Genomic DNA, 22823 nt, shown 5'->3' with positions numbered 1-22823 from the left:
TGATTCATATAACACTTTCTGGGCCATGGTTACTCCATTGGGCAGGGAAATGCTAATCATTTTAGGCAAGTTAGCTAACAAAATCAGTCTCAACTAGCACTCTGGCGTATGATAGTCGAGTCATGGAGGATGTAGGGGTATCCAGGTGGAGCGGTTTCCCTTACACACTTGCTAATTTGGAGAGGAAAATCGGGGACTAGCATTGAAGTGGTAGATTAGGAAATCTAATCCATACTGGCATCCGAACCATATCAGAGCAAAGAATTCAGGCATAATTTTCAGTATCAAAAGTCGGCCATGTACATAGTAAGGGCCTCTATTTAACACTTCTAGCATGTCCATTTCGGAATCAAAAGTGAAGATTAACAAGCCAGAATCATGCATGGAGAAATTTACATTGCATTTCCAGGAATTATTGACAAATGTAGAGATTGAAGTGTAACCTGGAAACTTGCCAGCGATGAACCCAATTAGACTGAACCTCCACCGCTCTTTGTACATACCCAAATCCGTATCCAGAAATGTGCAGGATGATGTAGCCGTGAAATTGGAAAAATGTACTAGGGAAGGGGATTGAGGAACAGTGGGAGTACCTGTGGAGCGGACTGGGGAGGAAGGCCTATGACTTTCGGTTAAAGCCTTACCAAGCATATGAGGAGGTGGTGAAGCAACAACTCCAGTCAGTGCCTTAAGGTTGGGATTTCCAACATCAGGTCATGGGTTAGGAGACCCAGGTTCACCAAGGGGACCACAACGAGGTTGAGTTGAGGCAGGAGAGGATGTACTGAACCCACATCGATAAGGAGAAGACAATGATTGAGCAACAGAGGATGTGTGATATATACCCCTATTTTGATTTTTAGTTCGAACCCTAGAATGGCGCTAAAAATTAACAACATCAGCAAAGGCTACTGTTGCTCGTGGAGGACTAGGAGGTGGAGGGGAGCTTGAGGGGCGCTGCATGTTAGGTGAAACACTCCGGCTCAAAGCACGCTGTGTATTCGCCGACGAGGGTTGAGATGAACAGTAATTATAATCTTGTTGGGCAGACCGCAACACAGATGACTTTTTCTTAGATTTTGCCAAGAAGAAATGACACAAAGAGACCAGAAGAAAAGCCTATGACAGTGTAGAGAGTAAGAGAAGGAGACGTTGCACAGGAAGAGAGTAGAAAATGCTAACAGTAGCACGCTAACTCTGCCTACAATTGAGAGCTTCTTTCTCTTACTTCTTGATCTTTCTTAAGAAGATAAGAATTTTCACTAAGATAAGGATTTTCACTAAGTCAAGAGTTGGCCACCCACTCAACAATTAGTCATCAAATCAATAGTTCCAATTGGCCTATAAAAAGAGGCATTTGCCATGCATTTAGGGGCTTGGTTGTTTAGATCAAGAATTAGCTCTTGCTCTCTCTCTCTTTATATTTTTTGTAATTCTTAAGTTTTGCTTTCATTAATATCTTGTTTATGCTTTTCATTTCCTTTCCTTTCCTTAGTTAACTTGTATCTTATTTATGTTCTTGTTTTGTTTATTTATGTTTCTCTTCTTCATTATGTTTAGCTAAGTTTATTATGTGAAGGTGAAAAGGTTACACTAATGGTGTAAGAATAAGTATATTGTAAACTCAAGATGGACCTTAATGTTTAATATTAACATGTCTTATCATTTCATCTTACTAATTCTTAATACCTTGCTTGTTAAATGGCTAATCTAGATTTATGTTGTATAACACTTGGTACAACAAATGCTTGGCACTTTCATAGCCCAACCGTATAGTATTACCTACACCTGTGCTATGAAAGGAACTTGATTTGTTGTTAACATAAGTTAGAATCATGAATTCCTAACAATATTTAAAAGTTTGGTGTTACTTAAATAACATAATTAATATGATTATGTTAACAATTTATAATGAGCTATTAATGACAAATCATTCGATTGGAACCTCCTTTGTGTATGGTTTCTAGTTGAGTAATAAGAGTTTATACTATACTTGTTTAAAATACCATTAGTAGATCCTCTAACCTTTACACTTGTTTTTATCATTGTTTAATTATCCATTGATCTTCCATCTTAAAATTTTCATCAACTTCTTCCTCTTCTTCTTTATTATTATTAGTATTATTATTATTATTACTATTATTATTATTATTACTATTACTATTATTGTTATTATTGTTGTTGTTGTTGTATTGTTATTTATAATTTATACAATTAACCTCCTTGTGGTTCGACCCTGGTCTTGCCGAGTTATTTATTACTTCGACACTCTTACTCTTGGGAGAAGACATCAATCTTTTGGTCGTGTCAAGTTTTTAGCGTCGTTGCCGGGGAGGTAAATTCTTATACAAATTATAGTATTTATTTTGTTTTCTCTTTTCACTTTTCTTGTATCTAACTTTGTTTCTTTTGTTTTGTTTCTTTTTCTTACATTTTCTTCTTCCTTTTATTCTCTTTCTACACGTGCATGAGTGTTTGGTCACGTACATTAAGTGGCAGACTTTGTAGGGTATCCTCATCATTTTCAGAAAATATAGCTGGAGAAGATAACCAGTCACTTCATAATGAGAATAACTGTGTTAGGACACTTAGAGACCACATGAATCCCACAAGAACAAGTGCACCCTCATGCATAGTTTTCCCTCTTGATGCATCTCATTTTAATTTTAAGCCAGGCATTATTCAACTTTAACCTTCTTTTCATGGCTTAGATCTAGAAAATCCATACTTGCTTTTGAGAGAATTTGAAGAAGTTTGTAACACTTATAATGACTTAAATTGTAGCATGAATACCATTAGATTAAAGCTTTTTTCTATTTCATTAAAAGATAAAGCTAAAACATGGCTATAAAATCTTAGGTCAGGATCCATTCGTGCTTGGGATGAAATGCAATAACAATTTTTAAAGAAGTTTTTTCCATCTCATAGAACCAACTCTTTCAAAAGACAAATCACCATTTTCACTCAAAAACCAAGTGAAACATTTTACTAATGTTGGGATAGGTATCGAGACTTGCTTAATACTTGCCCTCATCATGGTTTTGAAACATGGAGATTGGTTTCACAATTTTATGAAGGGTTAACACCTAAAGATAGGCAAATGGTTGAATTAATAGGCAATAGAACTTTTGAAGATAAAGACCCTAATGAAACAATGGAGTACCTAGACTTGCTAGCTGAAAATGCGCAAAATTGGGACACTACAGGCACTTATAAGGCACCAATTAAAACCCAACCTCATACATCTAGTAGAGGTATGTATAACCTTAAGGAAGATCATAACCTCCAAGCCAAGTTAGCATCTTTAGCTAGAAAAGTCGAGGCACTAGAATTGAAAAAGAGTGGTTAATTAAAATATGTTCAAGACATTGTGTGTCAAATCTGTGAAACAAATGAACATGCAACCAGTGACTGTCCAAATTTTCCTTCTTTCAAGGAATGCCTCCATGAACAAGCCCATGCTTTAAACAGTTTCCAAAGGCCCAATCATAACCCATACTCACAAACATACAATCGTGGTTAGAGAAACCACCCAAATTTAAGTTGGAAGACTGATAATAATAATGCACAAACCCACTCTTGAACCTTGTGAGAAAGATGATGAGTCAATCTCTGAGGGTAAGGAAGGGGTTGAATTTGAACATTGTAAAGAAAAGACTGATTCTCCGCCAGCACTTCTATTTTCTCATGCTATGACCAAACAAAGGAAAGTCAATCATAATTTTGAAATCCTTGAAACTTTCAAATAGGTAAGGATCAATATACCTTTATTGGATGCTATTAAACATGTACCTTCCTATGCTAAATTTTTAAAAGATCTGCGCACTGTGAAGAGAAAACTGAATGTGAAAAAGAAAGCATTTTTAGCCGAACAAGTGTTATTCTTCAAAACAATAATGCTTTGAAATATAAAGACCCTGGTTGTCCTATAATTTCTTGCTTTATTGGAGAACATAAAATTGAAAGAGCTTTACTTGATCTTAGAGCTAGTGTGAATTTACTTCCATCTTTGGTTTTTCAAAGTCTTAATCTAGATGAGCTGAAACCAACTTCTGTAACTCTTTTACTTGCTGATAGATCTGTAAAAGTGCCTAGAGGAATAGTTGAGGATGTGTTAGTACAAGTTGATAAATTCATTTACCCTGTAGATTTTGTTGTTTTGGATACACAACCCATTGAAGCATGTAATTCAATTCCTGTTATTTTGGGACGTCCATTTCTTGCAACTTCTAATGCATTGATTAATTGTAGGAATGGATTGATGAAACTATCATTTGAAAATATGATATTGGAGATGAATATTTTCAACATTTGCAAGCAATGTAGATATGATAATGATTTACAGGAAGTGGACTTTATTGAAAAATTAGTTCATGATCAATTTCAAACCACTTCTAGTGAAACTAAGATTGATGAACCTAACGAGTTGCAAATGGTCTATTTTCAGGAAGAAGCAAAGGCATGTAATTGGAGACCATAAATTGAAGAATTGCCACCACAATCAATTGAGTCCATACCTTCAAGTGTTCAACCACCAAAACCTAATTTGAAGTCGTTACCATTCAATCTGAAATACTCATTTTTTGGAGAAAATGAAACTTTTCCGGTAATAATATCTTTCAAACTTAATGCACATCAAGAAGGTAAGTTATTACAGACTCTAAAAATGCACAAAAATGCATTAGAATGGACCATAGCTGACATAAAAGGAATTAGTCCTTTGATTTGCACACACATGATTTATTCAGAGGAAAATGCTAAACCATCTAGAGAAATGCAACGAAGACTTAATCCTAATATGAAAGAAGTAGTGAAAAATGAAGTCATTAAGCTTCTAGATAATGGAATCATTTATCCTATTTCTGATAGCAAATGCGTAAGTCCTACCCAAGTTGTACCTAAAAAGTCTGGAGTCACTGTGATAACAAATGAGAAAAATGAGTTAATTCCAACTCGGACTATTACTGGTTGGCGCATGTGCATTGACTATAGGAAACTTAATTCAATGACTAGAAAATATCATTTCCTTTACCTCTCATGGATCAAATCCTAGAAAGAGTTGCAGGTCACCTGTTGTCGTAATAAATGAATTACACTACCACTTAAAAGGAATTACTTGCAGTAGTATTTGCATATGACAAGTTCAGATCTTATCTTGTTGGCTCACCTATTGTCGTTTTTAGTGATCATGTAGCATTGAAATATCTTCTCTCTAAGAAAGATTCTAAGGCTAGATTAGTGCGGTGGATTTTGTTACTTCAAGAATTTGATATCACAATCAAAGACAAGAAAGGCATCGAAAATGTTGTCGTAGATCATTTGTCAAGATTGACAACAGATTCGAGATCTGACATCACACCAATCGATGACTACTTTCCTGATGAATCTTTATTTTATGTCTCTACAATGCCTTGGTTTGCTAATATTGTTAATTTTCTTGTTTCAGGACAATTTCCAGCTCATTGGAGTACCCAAGACAAAAAAAAGTTCTTGAACAAAGTGAAGAACTTTTATTGGAATGACCCTTATTTATTCAAATATTGTCCTGATCAAATATTTCGAAGATGCATTCCTGACAATGAGGTAAGTAGTGTCATTAAATTTTGTGATTCTGAGGCATGTGGGGGTCATTTCTCATCTAGAAAGACAACTGCAAAAATCTTACAAAGTGGATTTTACTAGCCCACCATGTTCAAGGACTCACGTGCATTCTGTAAGACTTATGAAAATTGTCAAAAGTTAGGATCTATTTCAAAACGTCACATGATGGCTTTAAATCCTATTCTTGTCATTGAGATCTTTGACTGTTGGGGTATAGATTTCATGGGTCCATTTCCTCCATCATTTGGTTTCTTTTTTTTTTTTTTTTGATCAAATGTAAGAAATATATTAGATCAAAAAACGCAAGGCAAGCTTGCAATACAAGCTGGAAACCAGTAGAATTCAGAATATTTACATAAGGACAACTAGGGAACAAGCTCCCCATAGAAAACCTAAGCTGAAGACCAACAGAACAAAATTAAAAAAAAAAAAACATAAAATGGCCAGCAAGCCAGCTGACCATTACCATAGCAGCATCATTCTTTCCTACAACCATTAAGCATCCCTACTCCAGAAAAGGAAGAGCGACACAACCAAAAGCTAGCAACCATCCAAGCCAGCAACATCAAGTAGCAACCCAATAGTTAGAGATGACCAGCAGAATTCTACAGCAGCTTGAGCAACCCAACTCCGGTAGAACTGAGAGCTCGGTCTTTAGCAATAGCATGCTTCTAAAGCAACCCTACTCCAGCAGAAGATAGGGAAGCAACCTAACCAGAAGCTAGCAGCCATCTAGCAGAAAGCCAGCAATAGCAAAACCCAATAGCAGACCCAAAGGCCACCAGCTCCATGAAACACATCTAGCAACAGACCCGAAGGCCACCTGTCCAGAAGAACAACAGACAGAAAACTACCACAACAAAAACCAAGCTAACAAAAGTAGCAACATAAAAGTACACAGACCCGACAGCCACCAATCCGAATATAATAACAGTACATAGGCTAACAAGAGTAGCAACATAGAGAACTAGCAAGTTCTAAAACAAAGCAAGAAACATCATAAGAAAGGTGAGGAAGTAAAGGCTGTGTTGCCTGTGGTCTCAGTCGAAGAAGAACTGGTGAGCCTCTATTATGGGATCTTGTCTGATCGGCCATAAGTAGCAGCTGCCTTGCTTCTTGTTAAGTATTGTCTCTTAGGAAGAAGTGGTTCAACATGGACATCATCCTCAGACATAGGTACAATCAGAGGAGAGCCAGGATCTTGTGTAGGGTTTATAGGAGTGGTTAGTTTGACCCTCTTATGAGTAGAATTATCTGCTCGCTCTTCTCCCGCCACAGCAGCCTCAGTAGACATTGGATCAAACCCAGACACACCTTGAGGTACTTCTTGAGGAGGCTGTTTCTCAACAGCTTCAGTATTTAATGAGGGATTAGAACAACCAGAAGGGGTAGGTGTTGTCTAAGCATGTTGTTTGCGCTTGCTACCAGAATTTTTGACACATGAGGAGGTGTTGTGTCCCAAGGACCTGCATTTCTTACAAAATCTCAGAAGAGATTCATACAACACTTTCTGAGCCATGTTTACTCTATTGGGCAGGGAAATGTTGATCGATTTAGGCAGTTTAGCTAACAGATCAGTCTCAACCAACACTCGGGCATATGATAACCTAGTTATGGATGATGTTGGGGTGTCCAGTTGTAGTGGTTTGCCTATCACACTTGCTAATTTAGAGAGGCAAATCGGGGACCAACATTTGAGTGGCAGGTTGGGAAATCTAATCCATACGGGCATTCTAAACATATCAGAGGTATCAAAATCAAAAAATTCAGGCATTATCTTCGATATCATAGGCCGGCCATGAACATAGTAGGGGCCTCCATTTAAGACTTCTAACATGTCCGGTTCAGAATCAAATGTGAATATTAACCAACCAGAATCATGCATGGAGAAATTGACAGTGCATTTCCAGGAAGTATTGGCGAATGTAGAGATTGAAGTGTAACCTGGAAATTTGCCAGCAATGAACCCAATTAAGCTGAACCTCCACCAGTCTTTGTACTTACCCATGTTCGTATCTAGAAATGTGCATGATGAGGTAGCTGTGAAATTGGAGAAGTGAACTAAGGAAGGAGATGGAGGGACAGTGGGAGTACCTGTGGGGAGGACTGGGGAGGAAGGTCTAGGTCATTCAGTTGGAGCTTTACCAAACATATGGGGAGGTGATGAAACAGCGACTCTAGGCGATGCCTCTGGGTTTGGGTTGCGAACACCAGGCCATGGGTTAGAAGACCCAGGGTCATCCAAGAGACCATGGTGAGGTCGAATTGAGACAGATGGGGAAGCATTGAGCCCATATTGTTGAGGGGAAGACACTGATTGAGCAGTAGAGGGTGTAGAATGTAAACCCCTATTTTGATTTTTGGTCCGAACCCTAGATTGATGATGGAGATTAACAATGTCAGTGAAAGCTACAGTTGTTCGTGGAGGACTAGGAGGTGAAGGGGAGCTGGAGGGTCGCTGTATATCAGGGGAAATGCTCCAGCTCAATGTTCGCTGTGGATTCGAGCTGGAGGGTCACGATGAACAGTACTCATAGTCTCGTTGTGCAGACCGCATCACTGAGGACTTTTTCTTAGATTTAGCCATCAGTTATCAACCAAAGGAAGAGCCTAGGACAATGTAAGGTGTAGGAGAAGGAGACGTTGTACAGGAAGAGTGCGGACTATTGCAGCAGACTCTACTTACAACCGGGAGGACCTCTCTCTTACTTTCTCTCACTTTGTCTCTTTCCATCATTTGGTTTCTTGTACATATTAGTCGCAGTAGATTATGTTTCAAAATGGATAGAGGCAATTCCAAGTCGAAACAATGATCACAAAACAATGATGAAGTTTTTGAAAGAAAACATTTTAAGTTGATTTGGAATCCCTCGAGCCATGATAAGTGATGGTGGAACACATTTCTGCAACAAGCCATTTGAGTCTTTAATGAAGAAATATGAAATCACACATAAAGTTGTCACCCCTTATCACCCTCAGACGAGTGGACAGGTAGAACTTGCTAATAGGGAGATCAAACAAATCTTGGAGAAAACGGTGAACCCTAATCAGAAATACTCTTTTTTAAGACTTAATGATGCACTTTGGGCTTATCGAACTGCTTATAAAACATCATTAGGTATGTCACCTTATAGACTAGTCTATGGAAAACCTTGTCACTTGCCTGTGAAACTTGAACATAAAGCTTATCAGCTGCGAAAATTGCAAATAAATGAGCTTGAGGAAATAAGAAATGATGCATATGACAATTCAAGAATTCATAAAGCAAGAATCAAAGAGTTTCATGACAAGAAAATACTGAGAAAAAAATTCAATGTTGGTCAAAAAGTCTTGTTTTATAATTCTCCACTCCATTTATTTCCTGGAAAACTAAGATCAAGATGGAGTGGTCCTTTTATTATGAAACTTGTATATCCATATGGGGCCTGTGATATAGAGAATCCAAAGAATGGCAATGTTTTCAAGGTAAATGGACATCGTTTGAAAGTTTACTTTGACAATTTTTTAGTTGAAAATGATGCTATTGAATTGGGCGATCCTGTATATAAAGATTGATTTTTTTTCCTCACATTGTTTTTGTGTTTCTTTTTTTCTTTTTTTTTTGTGATTTTTGTTTTGCTAGTTTCTCTCACCCCGGTCAAATGGCGGATAACGGTACTCCGTAACTCTTAAGTCGGTTCTTTGAGTTTCCCATGATAACTGATATCTGTGTATATATTTGTGCAATTCTTTGCTCTTTCTCTTTTCTTTGTATCTCTCCTCCAATTCTCATTTGAAAATGGACACTACTCTTGAAAAATTAAAAAAGTATTTTCCCGCTCTACCTCAGAATGCGATTACAAAAATTTACCGTGCTAGGTGTGAAAGATTGAGGTTGTTAATGAGCCATGGAATTCTTGAAGATATTCATTGGCTAATTGAAGCAAAGGTCTAATTATCAGGTCAGTCCTCCAATTCTTTCATTTCATACATGCCTGGAACAAGTAAAAGTACTTTTGCAAAGAAACGTTGTGCAAAACGACTGAAAGTTTGTCACAGATGTGCTAGATGGACTTGTAATGCCATATGTCGTTCTTTAGGAATGCTATTTGTAAACCGTGAAGATAAAATACAATTCATTAAGGATGGCCTGAGTAAGGGGTCTTTAGATAATCTTCTATTGACTCTTGAGACGCACCCTAGTGGAGATGTGCATCATGCAATTCATGATTTATGGCCACAATTTCATAAAAAACATGCTCGACTTAGTCTTGGGAATCTAACTAAAAAAGACCCTGTTTGCCAGTTTTTAAGAAAACTGGATGGGAAGCCTATCCCCGACCCATAGAGGGCGTTTAAGTCGTTCTTGGGCATAAAACCAAGAAAAGATGTGAGCCACAATTACAACTACTTGTACATACACATGCTTTTTTAAAATAAATAAATACATAAATAAAGAGAGAGAGAGAGAGAGAGAGAGAGAGAGAGAGAGTGAGACTACAACTAGCCTACATAACTGATATAAAAGTGTGTAGAAATGGCAGGTTCCTCAAGTCATCACATAAACAATATTTGTGTTTTCGGTGGATCCAGTCCTAGGAAAGAAAAAGAGTTTTTAGAATCAGTAAATCATCTTGGATAGGTACTAGCTGAGCGAAAGATTCATTTAGTGAATGGAGGAGGCAGCCTTGGGTTAATGGAGGTAGTGTCAAAAACTGCATTTTTAGAAGGTAGTCAAGTTTTGGGGGTTGTCCCCAAAGCTTTAGCATAAGGGGACATCATTGGAAAAACAATTGGAGAGGAATTACAGGTCCCCACAATGTCTGATCGATTGAATGCAATGTTTAACCATGTTGATGCCTTCATTGCCTTACCAGGTGGTCTGGGCACATTGAATGATATCTTTCATATTTCCTCTTGGGCCCAACTGCACATTCACCATAAACCCATAGGTTTGTTAAATGTTAATGGTTTTTATGATAAGTTGTTGTCTTTTCTTAATCATGTTGTGAAACAGGAATTTCTAACATCTTTAGCATGACAAATCATAATCTCTGCTGCTACTACTGAACAATTGATTGACCAACTACAATCTTTCATCCCTGTAATTAATCCCTCCATGAGTCGCATAAATTGGTCAACTAAGGAAATCCATAAAAAGCTTAGATTGGATTTGAGCCTTCATTTGTAAAAACTTTGTGTCTTTTGGTTTTATTATTGTGTTTTGTTGTTTCTTATATTTGTTTAAGTGTGTTTCAGGTTTGTCAGTGTTCGCTATTTCAAGTGATGTCTTCTATACTCTATCTTTCTACCTTAAGACATTGAGGACAATGCCTCATTTTGGTTAGGGGGAAAGGGTAGTAGTTGATATATTAAAAAAAATAAGATAATTAATATGATCATGTTAATAATTTATAATGAGCTATTAATGATAAATCATCCGATTGGAACCTCCTTTATGTGTGGTTTCCAGTTAAGTAATAAGAGTTTATATTATACTTGTTTGATATACCATTAGTGGATCCTCTAACCTTGACACTTGTTTTTATCATTGTTTAATTATCACATTGATCTTCCATCTCAAAATTTTCATGAACTTCTTCCTCTTCTTCTTTACTACTACTACTACTATTATTAGTATTATTATTATTATTATTACTATTAATATTATTATTATTATTATTACTATTACTATTATTACTATTACTATTATTGTTATTATTGTTGTTGTTGTTGTTGTATTGTTATTTATAATTTATACAATTAACCTCTCTATGTTTCGACCCCGGTCTTGCCGGGTTATTTATTACTTCGATACTCTTACACATAGAAGAAGACATCAATCTTTTGGTCATGTCACTTGGAAGGATCAGGTTCTATGTTTGTGGTTTGTGGATTCAAGTCCATGTTGCTTGTATTCTTATTTTATGTAGATTAAGATGGGGTTTTTGTGTTAGTGGTTGTTTCTCTTGGGCTCGGTTATCCTAGGCACTTAAAATCTTTGGGTTCTTTAGATAACCGAGGGTTTGTTTCTTTATGGTGTAACTATTTGTTGAAGCTTACCGGGAGCATGTTCCCAATAACTTTGCTATGTACATGTGTATGTATAACTTATTGGTTTTCCAATTAGTCTATTTTTTATCTATAAAATTTCTAACATTTGATAAAAAAAAAAAATGCGTCTTGTGTTGTGTAAAGATGGATTTAACCCATTTACGTCATTTGTTGCTCTTTATTCTTGTTGGCCAGTCATACTCACGGTTTATAACTTGCCACAAGGGATGTGTATGAGGTCGGAGTTCATGTTTTTATCTACTGTCATACCCGGTCTGAGTAGCTCGGGTTGGAATATAGATGTTTTTCTTCGACCGTTAATTGATGAGTTGATGCAATTATGGTCCTTGAGAGCTTTGACTTATGATATATTGACAAAACATAATTTTATTATGAGAGCGGCTTTGATGTGGACTATCAATGATTTTCCAGCATATGGAATGGTTTCTGGTTGGAACACACATGGAAAACTAGCATGTCCATACTGCATGGAAAACAATAAGGCATTCATGCTAACAAACAGAGGTAAAGCTTCTTTATTTTTACTGTCATTGTCATCCAATTTCATGATGTTGTATGAGAGTATAATGACATTGTGTTTGGTCTCCAATCAGGTAAGTAGAAGTTTCCTGGTTTGGTTTAACCCATAATTGGGTAAAACGAAGTATCTTTTGGGAGCTTCCTTATTGGAAGACCAATCTCCTCCGCCATAACCTTGACATCATACATATAAAAAAAAACATGTTTGATAACATTTTCAACACCGTCATAGATGTAAAGGGGAAGATAAAAGGACAACATCAAGACTAGATTGGATATAGCTTTGTTCTATAACCATAAAAATATGGAATTGGTTTGTGATGGGTCACGGGTCGCAAAACCAAGAGCAAGCTTTGTGTTAGAAAAATACATAACTACTAGTCTACAAATGGCTTAAGAGTCTGTGTTTTCCTGATAGACCTGCCTCGAACATATCAAGGTTGGTTAATATGGAGGAATGTAAATTGTATGGAATAAAGAGTCATGACTGCCACGTGTTTACATTCCATTAGCTTATCGTGATTTGTTGCCAAAAGGTATATGGGATGCACTCACAGAGATCGGTCATTTCTTTAAAGATATATGCTCCAGCAAGTTAAATGTTGATCACATTAAGAGGCTTGAAATAAATATCTTCAAGACACTATGCAAACTTAAGATGATATTCCCTCCATCATTTTTTGACTTAATGGAGCATTTCCCCATACATTTACCATTCGAGGTAAAAGTTGGAGGACCGGTCCAGTGTAGATGGATGTATCCATTTGAACAGTTAGATATTATAATTGCAATGTAATTCATATGTAAAAGTATTTTCTTTATTTTTCTTAATTGAAAATATATGATTAATTCAATGCAGGTGCTTGTTCAATCTTAAGAAAAAGGTTAAAACAAAGCGCATGTTGAGGCTTCGATATGTGATGCCTATATTGTTGAGGAGATCTCAACATTTATCTCGTACTATTTTGAACCTCATTTGAGAATAAGAATCAATCGCGTTCCAAGAGATGATGATGGCGATGAAGTGCCTTCCAGTGAGAACTTGTCAATATTCTCCAATCTTGGATGACTCACACCTAAAAATATCGTAAAGGGAAGATATTTATCAGAAATAGAGTTCAGACAAGCACACAATTATTTTATATTTAACTGTGATGAGCTGAAACCTTTTATTTAGTAAGTATATGTACTACTAATTAAACTTTGTTAAGAATGTATTATTTATATATTGTAATATCATAAACTCATATAATTTGGAACAACCTTGTAGCCAACATCGACAATATTTACTGTCCAATAACTCACAACTGACCAAATCCCAAATCTTTCAATTACAAGATGAACAATTTGCCACATGGTTCATAACACATGTAACTACTATCACAAACTCATTATCTCTTGCAAAGATAGTATTATATGTCATTACAAAATTCTTATTTACTATTCATTATTCTACATTATATACAAGGTTTATCAAATGGGAAAGAGTGATGATATGTCATTGTCTTTACTAAGCCTGGGCCCTGAAAGAAAACTTAAAAGGTACAATGAGTATTTTGTCAATGGAAATGTATTCCATACTGAAGAATACGGGCATGGAAGAAATACATACAACAGTGGTGTTAGCGTTAAGGGATTGACTTGTAGTGAGTTAGAAGTTGACTACTATGGTAGATTATATGAGGTCGTCGAACTGCAATATCATAGTAACATAATAGAGTGTTTTTATTTAAATGCTATTGGTATAATGACACGACAAAAAGATTAATGTCTTCTCCCAAGTGTAAGAGTGTCGAAGTAATAAATAACCTGGCAAGACCGGGGTCAAACCACAGGGAGGTTAATTGTATAAATTATAAATAACAATAATACAACAACAACAACAATAACAACAACAACAATAGTAATAGTAATAGTAGTAGTAGTAGTAGTAGTAGTAGTAAAGAAGAAGAAGAAGAAGAGGAAGAAGTTGATGAGAATTTTGAGATGGAAGATCAATGTGATAATTAAACAATGATAAAAACAAGTGTCAAGGTTAGAGAATCCATTAATGGTATTTCAAACAAGTATAGTATAAACTCTTATTACTCAAATGTAAACCACACACAAATGAGGTTTCAATCGGATGATTTATCATTAATAGCTCATTATAAATTAGTAACATGATCATATTGATTATCTTATTTAAGTAACACCAAACTTTTAAATATTGTCAGGAATTCATGATGCTAACTTAGGTTAATAAGAAATCAAGTTCCTTTTATAGAACAGGTGTAGGTAATACCATACGGTTGGGCTATGAGAGTGGCAAGCATTTGTTGTACCAAGTGTTATACAACGCAAATCTAGATTAACCATTTAACAAGCAAGGTATTAAGAATTAGTAAGATAAAAAGATAAGACATGTTAATATTAAACATTAAGGTCCATGTTGAGTTTACAATATACTTATTCTTATACCTTTAATGTAACCTTTTCACCTTGACATAATAAACTTAGCTAAACATAATGAAGAAGAGAAACATAAATAAACAAAAGAAGAATATAAATAAGATACAAGTTAACTAAGTAAAGGAAAGGAAATGAAAAGCATAAACAAGATATTAATGAAAGCAAAGCTTAAGAATTATAAAAAAAATATAAAGAGAGAGATCAAGAGCAAGTTCTTGATCTGAACAACCAAGCCCCCAAATGCTTGGCAAATGCCTCTTTTTATAGGCCAACATTTGGAACTATTGATTTGATGACTAATTGTTAAGACGGTGGCCAACTCTTGACTTGGTGAAAATCCTTATCTTCTTGTCTAAATAAAACGTCATTGCTAGCATCAGAACTGGAACCCACTATACTCATGAAAGTTATAGGAAATTGTCTTATCTTTCCAGGAAAAAAAATTGAGTTCATTTGGACTTCTAGAACTCGAGATATGGGTTGAACATTGAACAGTTTCTCGACTGCAGGACAAATTCAGATTTCTCCGTTGTTACTATAATTTAGACTTGAAAATGGTCTTTTCTTGAACTCCACATGAAAGTTGTAGGCCTTTTTTCTTACGAATCTGTCAAAAAAATTGAGGTCATTTGGACATCTAGAACTCGAGATATGACCTAATTACCGAACAGTGTTCCAGTTTGATCTGCACCAACATCTTTTTTCTAAGTTTGGCCCTCTCTTTGTCCTTTCAATTTCAATACTTAAACTCATCAATCAATCCTTTCATTTATGTGATAGGCCTGCATTTAAGATGAACATTTACCATAAATTAAATAGTTATGGTAAAACATGCTTTAGTTAAGGAGTTATTGATATTTCAAGTGCAAAATGATGATATAAAACCGTGATAAAAATGCACTTTTAAGTACTAATCATATAACACCACTGACAGAAAAATCAGAGTTGATCCTCACTATGGTCTGGTTGAAATCAACTCAAAAGTTAGACTTCGCAACATAAACGATGTCTTTGTTTTCGTAAAGCAATGTCAACAAGTTTATTATACATACACCATTTTTTTAAGAAAGGATCGATCAAGAGTTGATTGATTATCCATTTTAAAAACAAAACCCAAGGGTTGTGTCCAGGTTGTTTAGGATGAGAACAAAGACAAGTGTGCGAGATAAAGTCTTTCAAGTTAGTGAGTTGGTTGAACCATATCGAGTTGCTCCTTCGATTGACTTGGAAGAAAATTCAAATTTTCATGTTTTTGATGATAGTCTTGTTGATGTTGTTTTGAGCTATAGCGGAAAAGCAAATGTCGATGAAGATGATGATGATGATTGTTCTTACCCATTTTTGGGTTCCCACACAAAAAATGAAAAAATACAAAAAATATATATATAAAAATATTCGGAGGAAATCCAAAAATTAATAAGAGCGAGAAAAGGATGCTGGAACACCCATAAAATGGCTAGAAATTGGTTGAGGAGGTTCAAAAATACAAGAATTGAAATTTGATAGTATATTTTTAACTAATGAAAGCTCATTGACAAGGAAAATTCAATTTGAGGAAGAAAAGTCCAAAATCAGATGTTTATGGACTCGATTAAATGTTATCAAGGGTTTAATTGAGTTTATGGAGGATTTGATTAAAAGAAAAATTGAGTTTTAAGTCAATTTAGGCTTTTAGTGGAAGAAATTAAAGTTTTAAGGTCAAATTATAATTTTGAAGAGTTGATTTGGTCAAATCAGGGGCTCAATTGCATAATTATTGAAGTTTAATGGCCAATTAGGGACTTGATTAAAAAAATCCAAAACCAAGGACTAAATCGGAAAAGGGGCGTAAATAGAGGGGCTGAAATTGACCAAATCAGGGGCTGAATTGAAGAAATTAAAAGTTTATTGATCAATTGAGGGTCAAATCACATGAACCCAGAACCAAGGACTGTCTTGTAAATAGTGCTAGAATCAAGGAATCCAATTACAAAATTTACCTGGGGGCTTGATTAAAAATTGCAAAAACATCCAAGGACCAAATCGGAAATATTAATTTTTTAATTTGAAAATGGATCCATTTCCTTGACAATTTTTTATTTTTCCGTGTATTTCTCTATTGAATTTTGCTTAATATTGGTTTGTATTTTTATACTATAAGGATACAAATCCGGTATTAAGATACCCGGTTTTTGTCAAAACATTGAAAAAATAATAAAAAATGTGTTTTTTGTGCATACGGTCAAGTCTTTCTAAAAAAAATCATATTGTATTTTCATACAATAAAGAAAATTTCAAAAATATATATTAGCATGCATTTTGGCTATAATAACTAGTTTATTAAAGTCACGAGAACTAGGCCAATATTTTAAAAATTCCAAAAAAATTATTTTCTTTTCTTTTAGTATTTGAGGTTACGATCTTATATGTAAAACGTATTCTGGATATTAAATTCTTTTGTTGATATTAGAACGGTTAGGTTTTACCCGATAAGATAAGGATCTTTTTACCAAGGAGGACTTTTCTTAAACCATAGACGGACCAACAACTAGAAAACACGACAAGACTCTAGATTTTATTAGACAATAAAACAATGCACCTTACCTTGGGTAGGGCGTATTTGGGGTGCTAATACCTTTTCTTTATGCAATCAGTCCTCGTACTCGATTTCTTAGACTAGTTAAGATTTCTAGTGACCAAAATACTAGGTAACGACTATCATTCTTGTGGATTAATCTTTGTTTTTGTCTGATAATTTTTTTTTGTTTGGTTTGTGTGTTTTTTGTTAATAAGCTTATTTTTTTTATTTTCTTACACGCTTTAATTTCCATACATATATTTTCATGTATTATATAAAACTACCTCATGCATCACATACTTTAATTTAGGTGGGGGATTAGTGATTTTCCCTATGACTATTAGTCAGGGCTTAGATGCATGAAACACCCAACTTATATCCAAATATCTACTTGGTAATGGTGGGCATACGTGCTTTAACCATTTCTTGCAACGCCCATAAACTGTCTTTACGAAGATCATCACTGGGCATATATGAGACTGTTTTTGAGACTAGATAGTCAATCTACCCTTTGTCTCACTTAATGAATAGAACCTGCCCTTTGGTTGTGTTGTGTTGCCTTTGTTTTGCATCAAAGTAAGCCCTTCTTGAAGCATTTTGAACTTAAGACTTGTGGTTGATATAATGGCCGTTACTTAGAAAATTTCTGTTGTAGAACGAGAATCAAAATTCTTGTATCATCACGCAAGGGTTATGACCTTGTGTCAACCCTGGAAGTGCGAGCTCATCATATAGAAACATACTCATACATTTATCATATATTGTCAGGTTAAAACGTAGGTCCCCCTCCCAAGATTTGCTATACCTGAAAGATGGAAAATGAAGAAAGAGCTTAGTTGGAGGCCCATTATCAAAATGAAATTCAAAGCATCAAAGGTGAGGTAGCTAGACTTACAGATCTACTTGAACAAGTGCTGAGCTCCAAGAATGGAAAAGGGATTTCTGCACAACCTCTTGTGAAAACACCATCAATCCACGTCCTTCACACATCTTAGAACTTAGGGGTAGACTAAATAACTGGGAATCATTTTGTCCCCTTTGCCGTTGTCTATCCAAGTCAAACTCAGATCACCGTGAATCCAACAATGAAAGGACCTTCTGACAATAGGTTTACCAATCCCACGGACCATGATAAATGGGTTGCCCTAGAAGAAAGATTGAGAGAAGTTGAAGGAAATAATCTGATTCACCTTGTGATAGCAGCTGAAGTTTGTTTAGTTCCAAATATTGTGGTGCCAAAGGAGTTTAGAGTACTGGACTTCATTAAGTATACCGAACTAGAATGCCCATACACCCATCTCTAGTCATATTACAACAAGATGGCTGAAATGATCCATAATGATAAGATGCTAATATACTTTTTCCAAGATAGTCTCACTAGATCCGCTTTAAGTTGGTACATGAGACTAGACAATATCAATATCAAGACATAGAAAGACCTGGTAGATGCCTTCATGAAGTAGTATAAATTTAATCTAGAAACTGCTCTTAATAGAACCATCTTAATGGCTATGGACAAGGAAAATCATGAGTATGTGAGGGCATATGCACAAAGATGATGAGATAAGGCAACATATGTTCAACCTCCACTGATGGATACAGAAATGGTGATGTTGTTTGCCAACACCTTTCAATCCCCTCATTATGAGCATTTAATAGGAAGCTTAGCTCAACATTTCCATGAAGTTATGAGGATTGCTAAAAGAATTGAATAAGCTATGAAGAGGGGAAAGATTGAATGTTTTGACATGAATTCCAAAACAATGATGGGAGATGACTCTGAAGGTGGTAAACCTTAGTTATGTGGTCTAGTTAGGTCCCATTGTAGCATCAACTGCTCAAATATCTTTGTTAAAGATTGACATTCCTCTGCCGCTCGAGTTTGTCTACCAGTATCTGTTAGGCTCGAGACTTATTGCCCCGACTTCATCAAATCCCATACAACCATTGTTTCCTAGGTGGTATCATCCAGATAAGAGATATGAATATCATGGTGGGGTTTTGAGACATATTAATGGAACAGTTGCAGGAATTTCAAAAATTAAGTATGGAGGTGGATGATCAAGAGGCAAGTTGAGTTTGTTAAAGATAATATCATCAGCCATATTGTCACTCGAACATCTTCAAAGTGACAAGTGATAAAAAATGCTTGGCAAAACATAGATATTGCTAGAACCACACAGCTAAGTTTTAGTAGTATGCATAATGACATGTAGTGTATTAAGTAGTTATGGACTCGTGAATAATGATTCTTACAAAGTCCACATCATTACACTGGACGAGGTCAAAATTTATCGATTCTAACCGACCTTGCTGGAAATGATAAAAGGCCATCTTTGTTTTATCCTTTCACAATACTGAAAATATATCACTTGCAATCCCATTTTGAGCTTGATAGAATATTATTTTCAAAAGAAACCCTGACCAGGATCACACTCCATACTAGGGGAAAATAAGAGATATTTTGAAGACACTAATAGAATCAATTGATAAAAGAAAGGCTTAGAACAAAAGTCCAACGATTGAGAAAAGGCTAGAAGAAGAAAGAAACCATAGACTAAGAGCATGTAAGAAAACTTTGAATAAGGCTCTATGAAATAAAAAGAAGTTGGATTTGCATTATGACCTCTGTTAAGAGAATTCTGATATTTGAGATTAACAATATTATATGTCACTTTCTTTACAAAGACAACGAGAGTAAAATAGATTGATGAATAATTGATGTTGATCTTAGGTTCTTGAAACCCTTAAACGCCTTTTGAGCTTGTGAAATTCCTTTCTTTCATAACCATGAACCATAGCTTGCATTACGTGTTTTAAAAAGCTCTTTTTAATCAAGTAAGCAATTTGAATCGATAAATGGCGATCTCAAAACTTGAAGAGTTATTCCATAAGGTTCATGACTTCATGAATCAAGCTACTAATTATTATGCATGCTAATAAAATTGGTGCTAAGAAAAAGAAACAATCTTTCTTGATAAAGCCTCGAGTTTTGACTTGGGTACCTTATTTTTCTTGAAATTCACAAAAGGTCACCTTATTTATAGACCATCAAATGACACATGATAAGGGAAGTTTTAGCATGTATATTTTCCACTATTCATGCTTGATTTTGAAATATTTTGGATGTGTTGCACAAGTTAATTAAAATTTTGGATCCCTTTTTGAACTATTGATCTCGTGGGAAATTAATGTGTTTTCAAATACTAGATTACTGAGTAGACAGAATCCGGTAGTAAACCGAACATTGAATGATTTTGGGCTGCAAAGGAAGCTACACAACTCAGTTCTAAGCGTTCGTCACCAATTTCAAATATCTGAGATGAAGGTCTACAAAACATATGAAGGGCAAAGAACTCAGTTTTGATGTTTCGAAGCCCAAAGAGCGAGTCGAAAAACAGGGATTGAATCATACCCGAATTTCCTGCACTCCAAATGCTGTCTTAGGTTATGGTCCATATCTCAAGTCTCAAAGGTCCAAAAATTACAAGATTGGTGTCATTGGAAAGAAAATTTGATTTTCTACAATTTATCTAGAAATAGAGATCTTTGAATTTGCACGTTTTCTACCTCAAATCTGGCCCGCAATATTTAGAGAGGAAAGGAATACGAAGCAGAGAAGGAAATTTTCTTCTTGCTAGCTGGGGGTAAAAAGGCCATAATATAAAAGAGAAAAAGAGGTGTTCAGCCAAGTTGACATTGAGACATGGAGAAGCCACATAATACACCAAAAAAAAGGAGAGGAGGTAGCACAAAACATAGGCAAAAATAGATACAAAACAAGAGGTAAAAAGCAGAGAAAATAGGGGATGAAAATCAGAGAAGACTGAAGGACACCTATCTATTCTACTGCCATTCTCTGCTTTTAAGTGATGTTCATCGTATCAAGTTTGTTTCTCTTTAATTTAACTATGAAGTAGACTTTTATTCTAGGATTTTTTATGTAACCTTACTATGAATATGTGAACAATTTCTTTGATTGAATTATTACATTAAGTTGTTGAGACATTTTATGTTTAATGCTTGTGTATGTTTGGCCAACATCTGCATGATTTGGAATTCAATTTGAGACTGAGAAGTGATAATTGTTTTAGCTATTGTTTGAAATACCTCAAGAAATCTATAGGATAGAGATATCCTAGGAACTTTTGTAATCATTCAAGGCTTTACGATACTTAATAAATTTCGACAAGTTCAGAACTTTTGTATAGTAGATGAACTTTGCTTGTCGAAATAATTCATTGATACTCGAGAGAGATTGATGTTTAAGTTAAAAAAACCTGATTACCAATGCTAGGAGTAATTAATTCAATTGAGAAAGTTCACCTAGAAATAGTTACGGTAAGTCAGAAATCCTAGAACTAGTAGAATTGAATTCATTAATATTTAATCAATTGGTTGTTTGTTTTTAATCATTAATTTTTGTTTCATAAACTATCTCATTTGATTTCTCAAACAGATCATAATTTAAAAGACTTTGGTAATTAGTAGTAATTTTTACAAATCCTCGTGGGACGATACTCTACTCATCACTGTATTACTTGTTACGATTCGTGCACTTGCGAAATTAAGCAACAAGTTTTTGGTGCCGTTTCCAGGGATTTTAGATAAAATTACTAATAATATAAATATAAATTAAATTTGATCTAATTTGATTGCTTCTTTCCTTCAGCTCTTTAGGTGTGTTGTCTATTGCATGAGAAGCAATAAAAACCACCCACTGCTGCCTTATAATCCTGAGATTGAGAGAACTGCAAGGGGATTAAGAAAGAAAATGTGAGAGACTTAAAACAACTCAAACATCATGGCAGACAATGAAAATCCTGAGCAAGACACACGGGCATTGAGAGATTTTGTTGTCCTACAAGTAATAGGAATCCGTTCGACCCATCCGGATATCGATTCGGATTTGTGGATGGAGGTAGGATTGTCTGGTGGACCCGATAAAAATTAAGTGTACGGGCTTTCCAACACTACGACCAATAACTTGCGGGCAGCTCGTAGTGTCTCGATTGTTGGGAGCTCTCAATCAGTATAGAACACCCAATTTAAGGAGTTCGTAACCTTGCAGCAACACACGACTCATCTCACCGAAAAATACGAGCAACTATCAGCGAATTATGGACAACACATGGCTCATAACGAGCAACTCTCAGCGAATTATGAGCAACTCCGTCAAATGGTTATGAACATTACATCACAAAAGGATGATTCATGTGCATCCCTTTTTTGGTCGTATAGTCTCGGGAACAACCAGCCTCCTCCTCCTCCTCCATCTCTGCCATTGTTTTAGTTTAATATTTTTTTTGGAAACACATTAAATTTGTAATGATATTATTTAACTTTATTTTTTATGTTTAATAAAATTTTATAAAAAAATCTTAAAAAACCCCACCAACGGACTTTCTTCATCAGCATTTCACCGAGAGTTAAGATATATTTACTGAAAATGTGATAATAACCGACGCCTTCGCAAACGGATACAATTCATCGGCATTTTACTGATAGTTGAGAAATATTTACTGGATATGCCACTATCACCGATGGAATTTATCCGTTGGTATATTTCCAGCGGGAACTTTTTTTTTGCGCGTATTTTCTATCTGTAAAACCATCGATAATTGTTTTTTTTCTCCAATAG

The sequence above is a fragment of the Populus alba genome, chromosome 8, assembly GCF_005239225.2.
Source record: "Populus alba chromosome 8, ASM523922v2, whole genome shotgun sequence".
Lineage (NCBI taxonomy): Eukaryota > Viridiplantae > Streptophyta > Magnoliopsida > Malpighiales > Salicaceae > Populus > Populus alba.
This window is presented reverse-complemented; position numbering follows the sequence as displayed.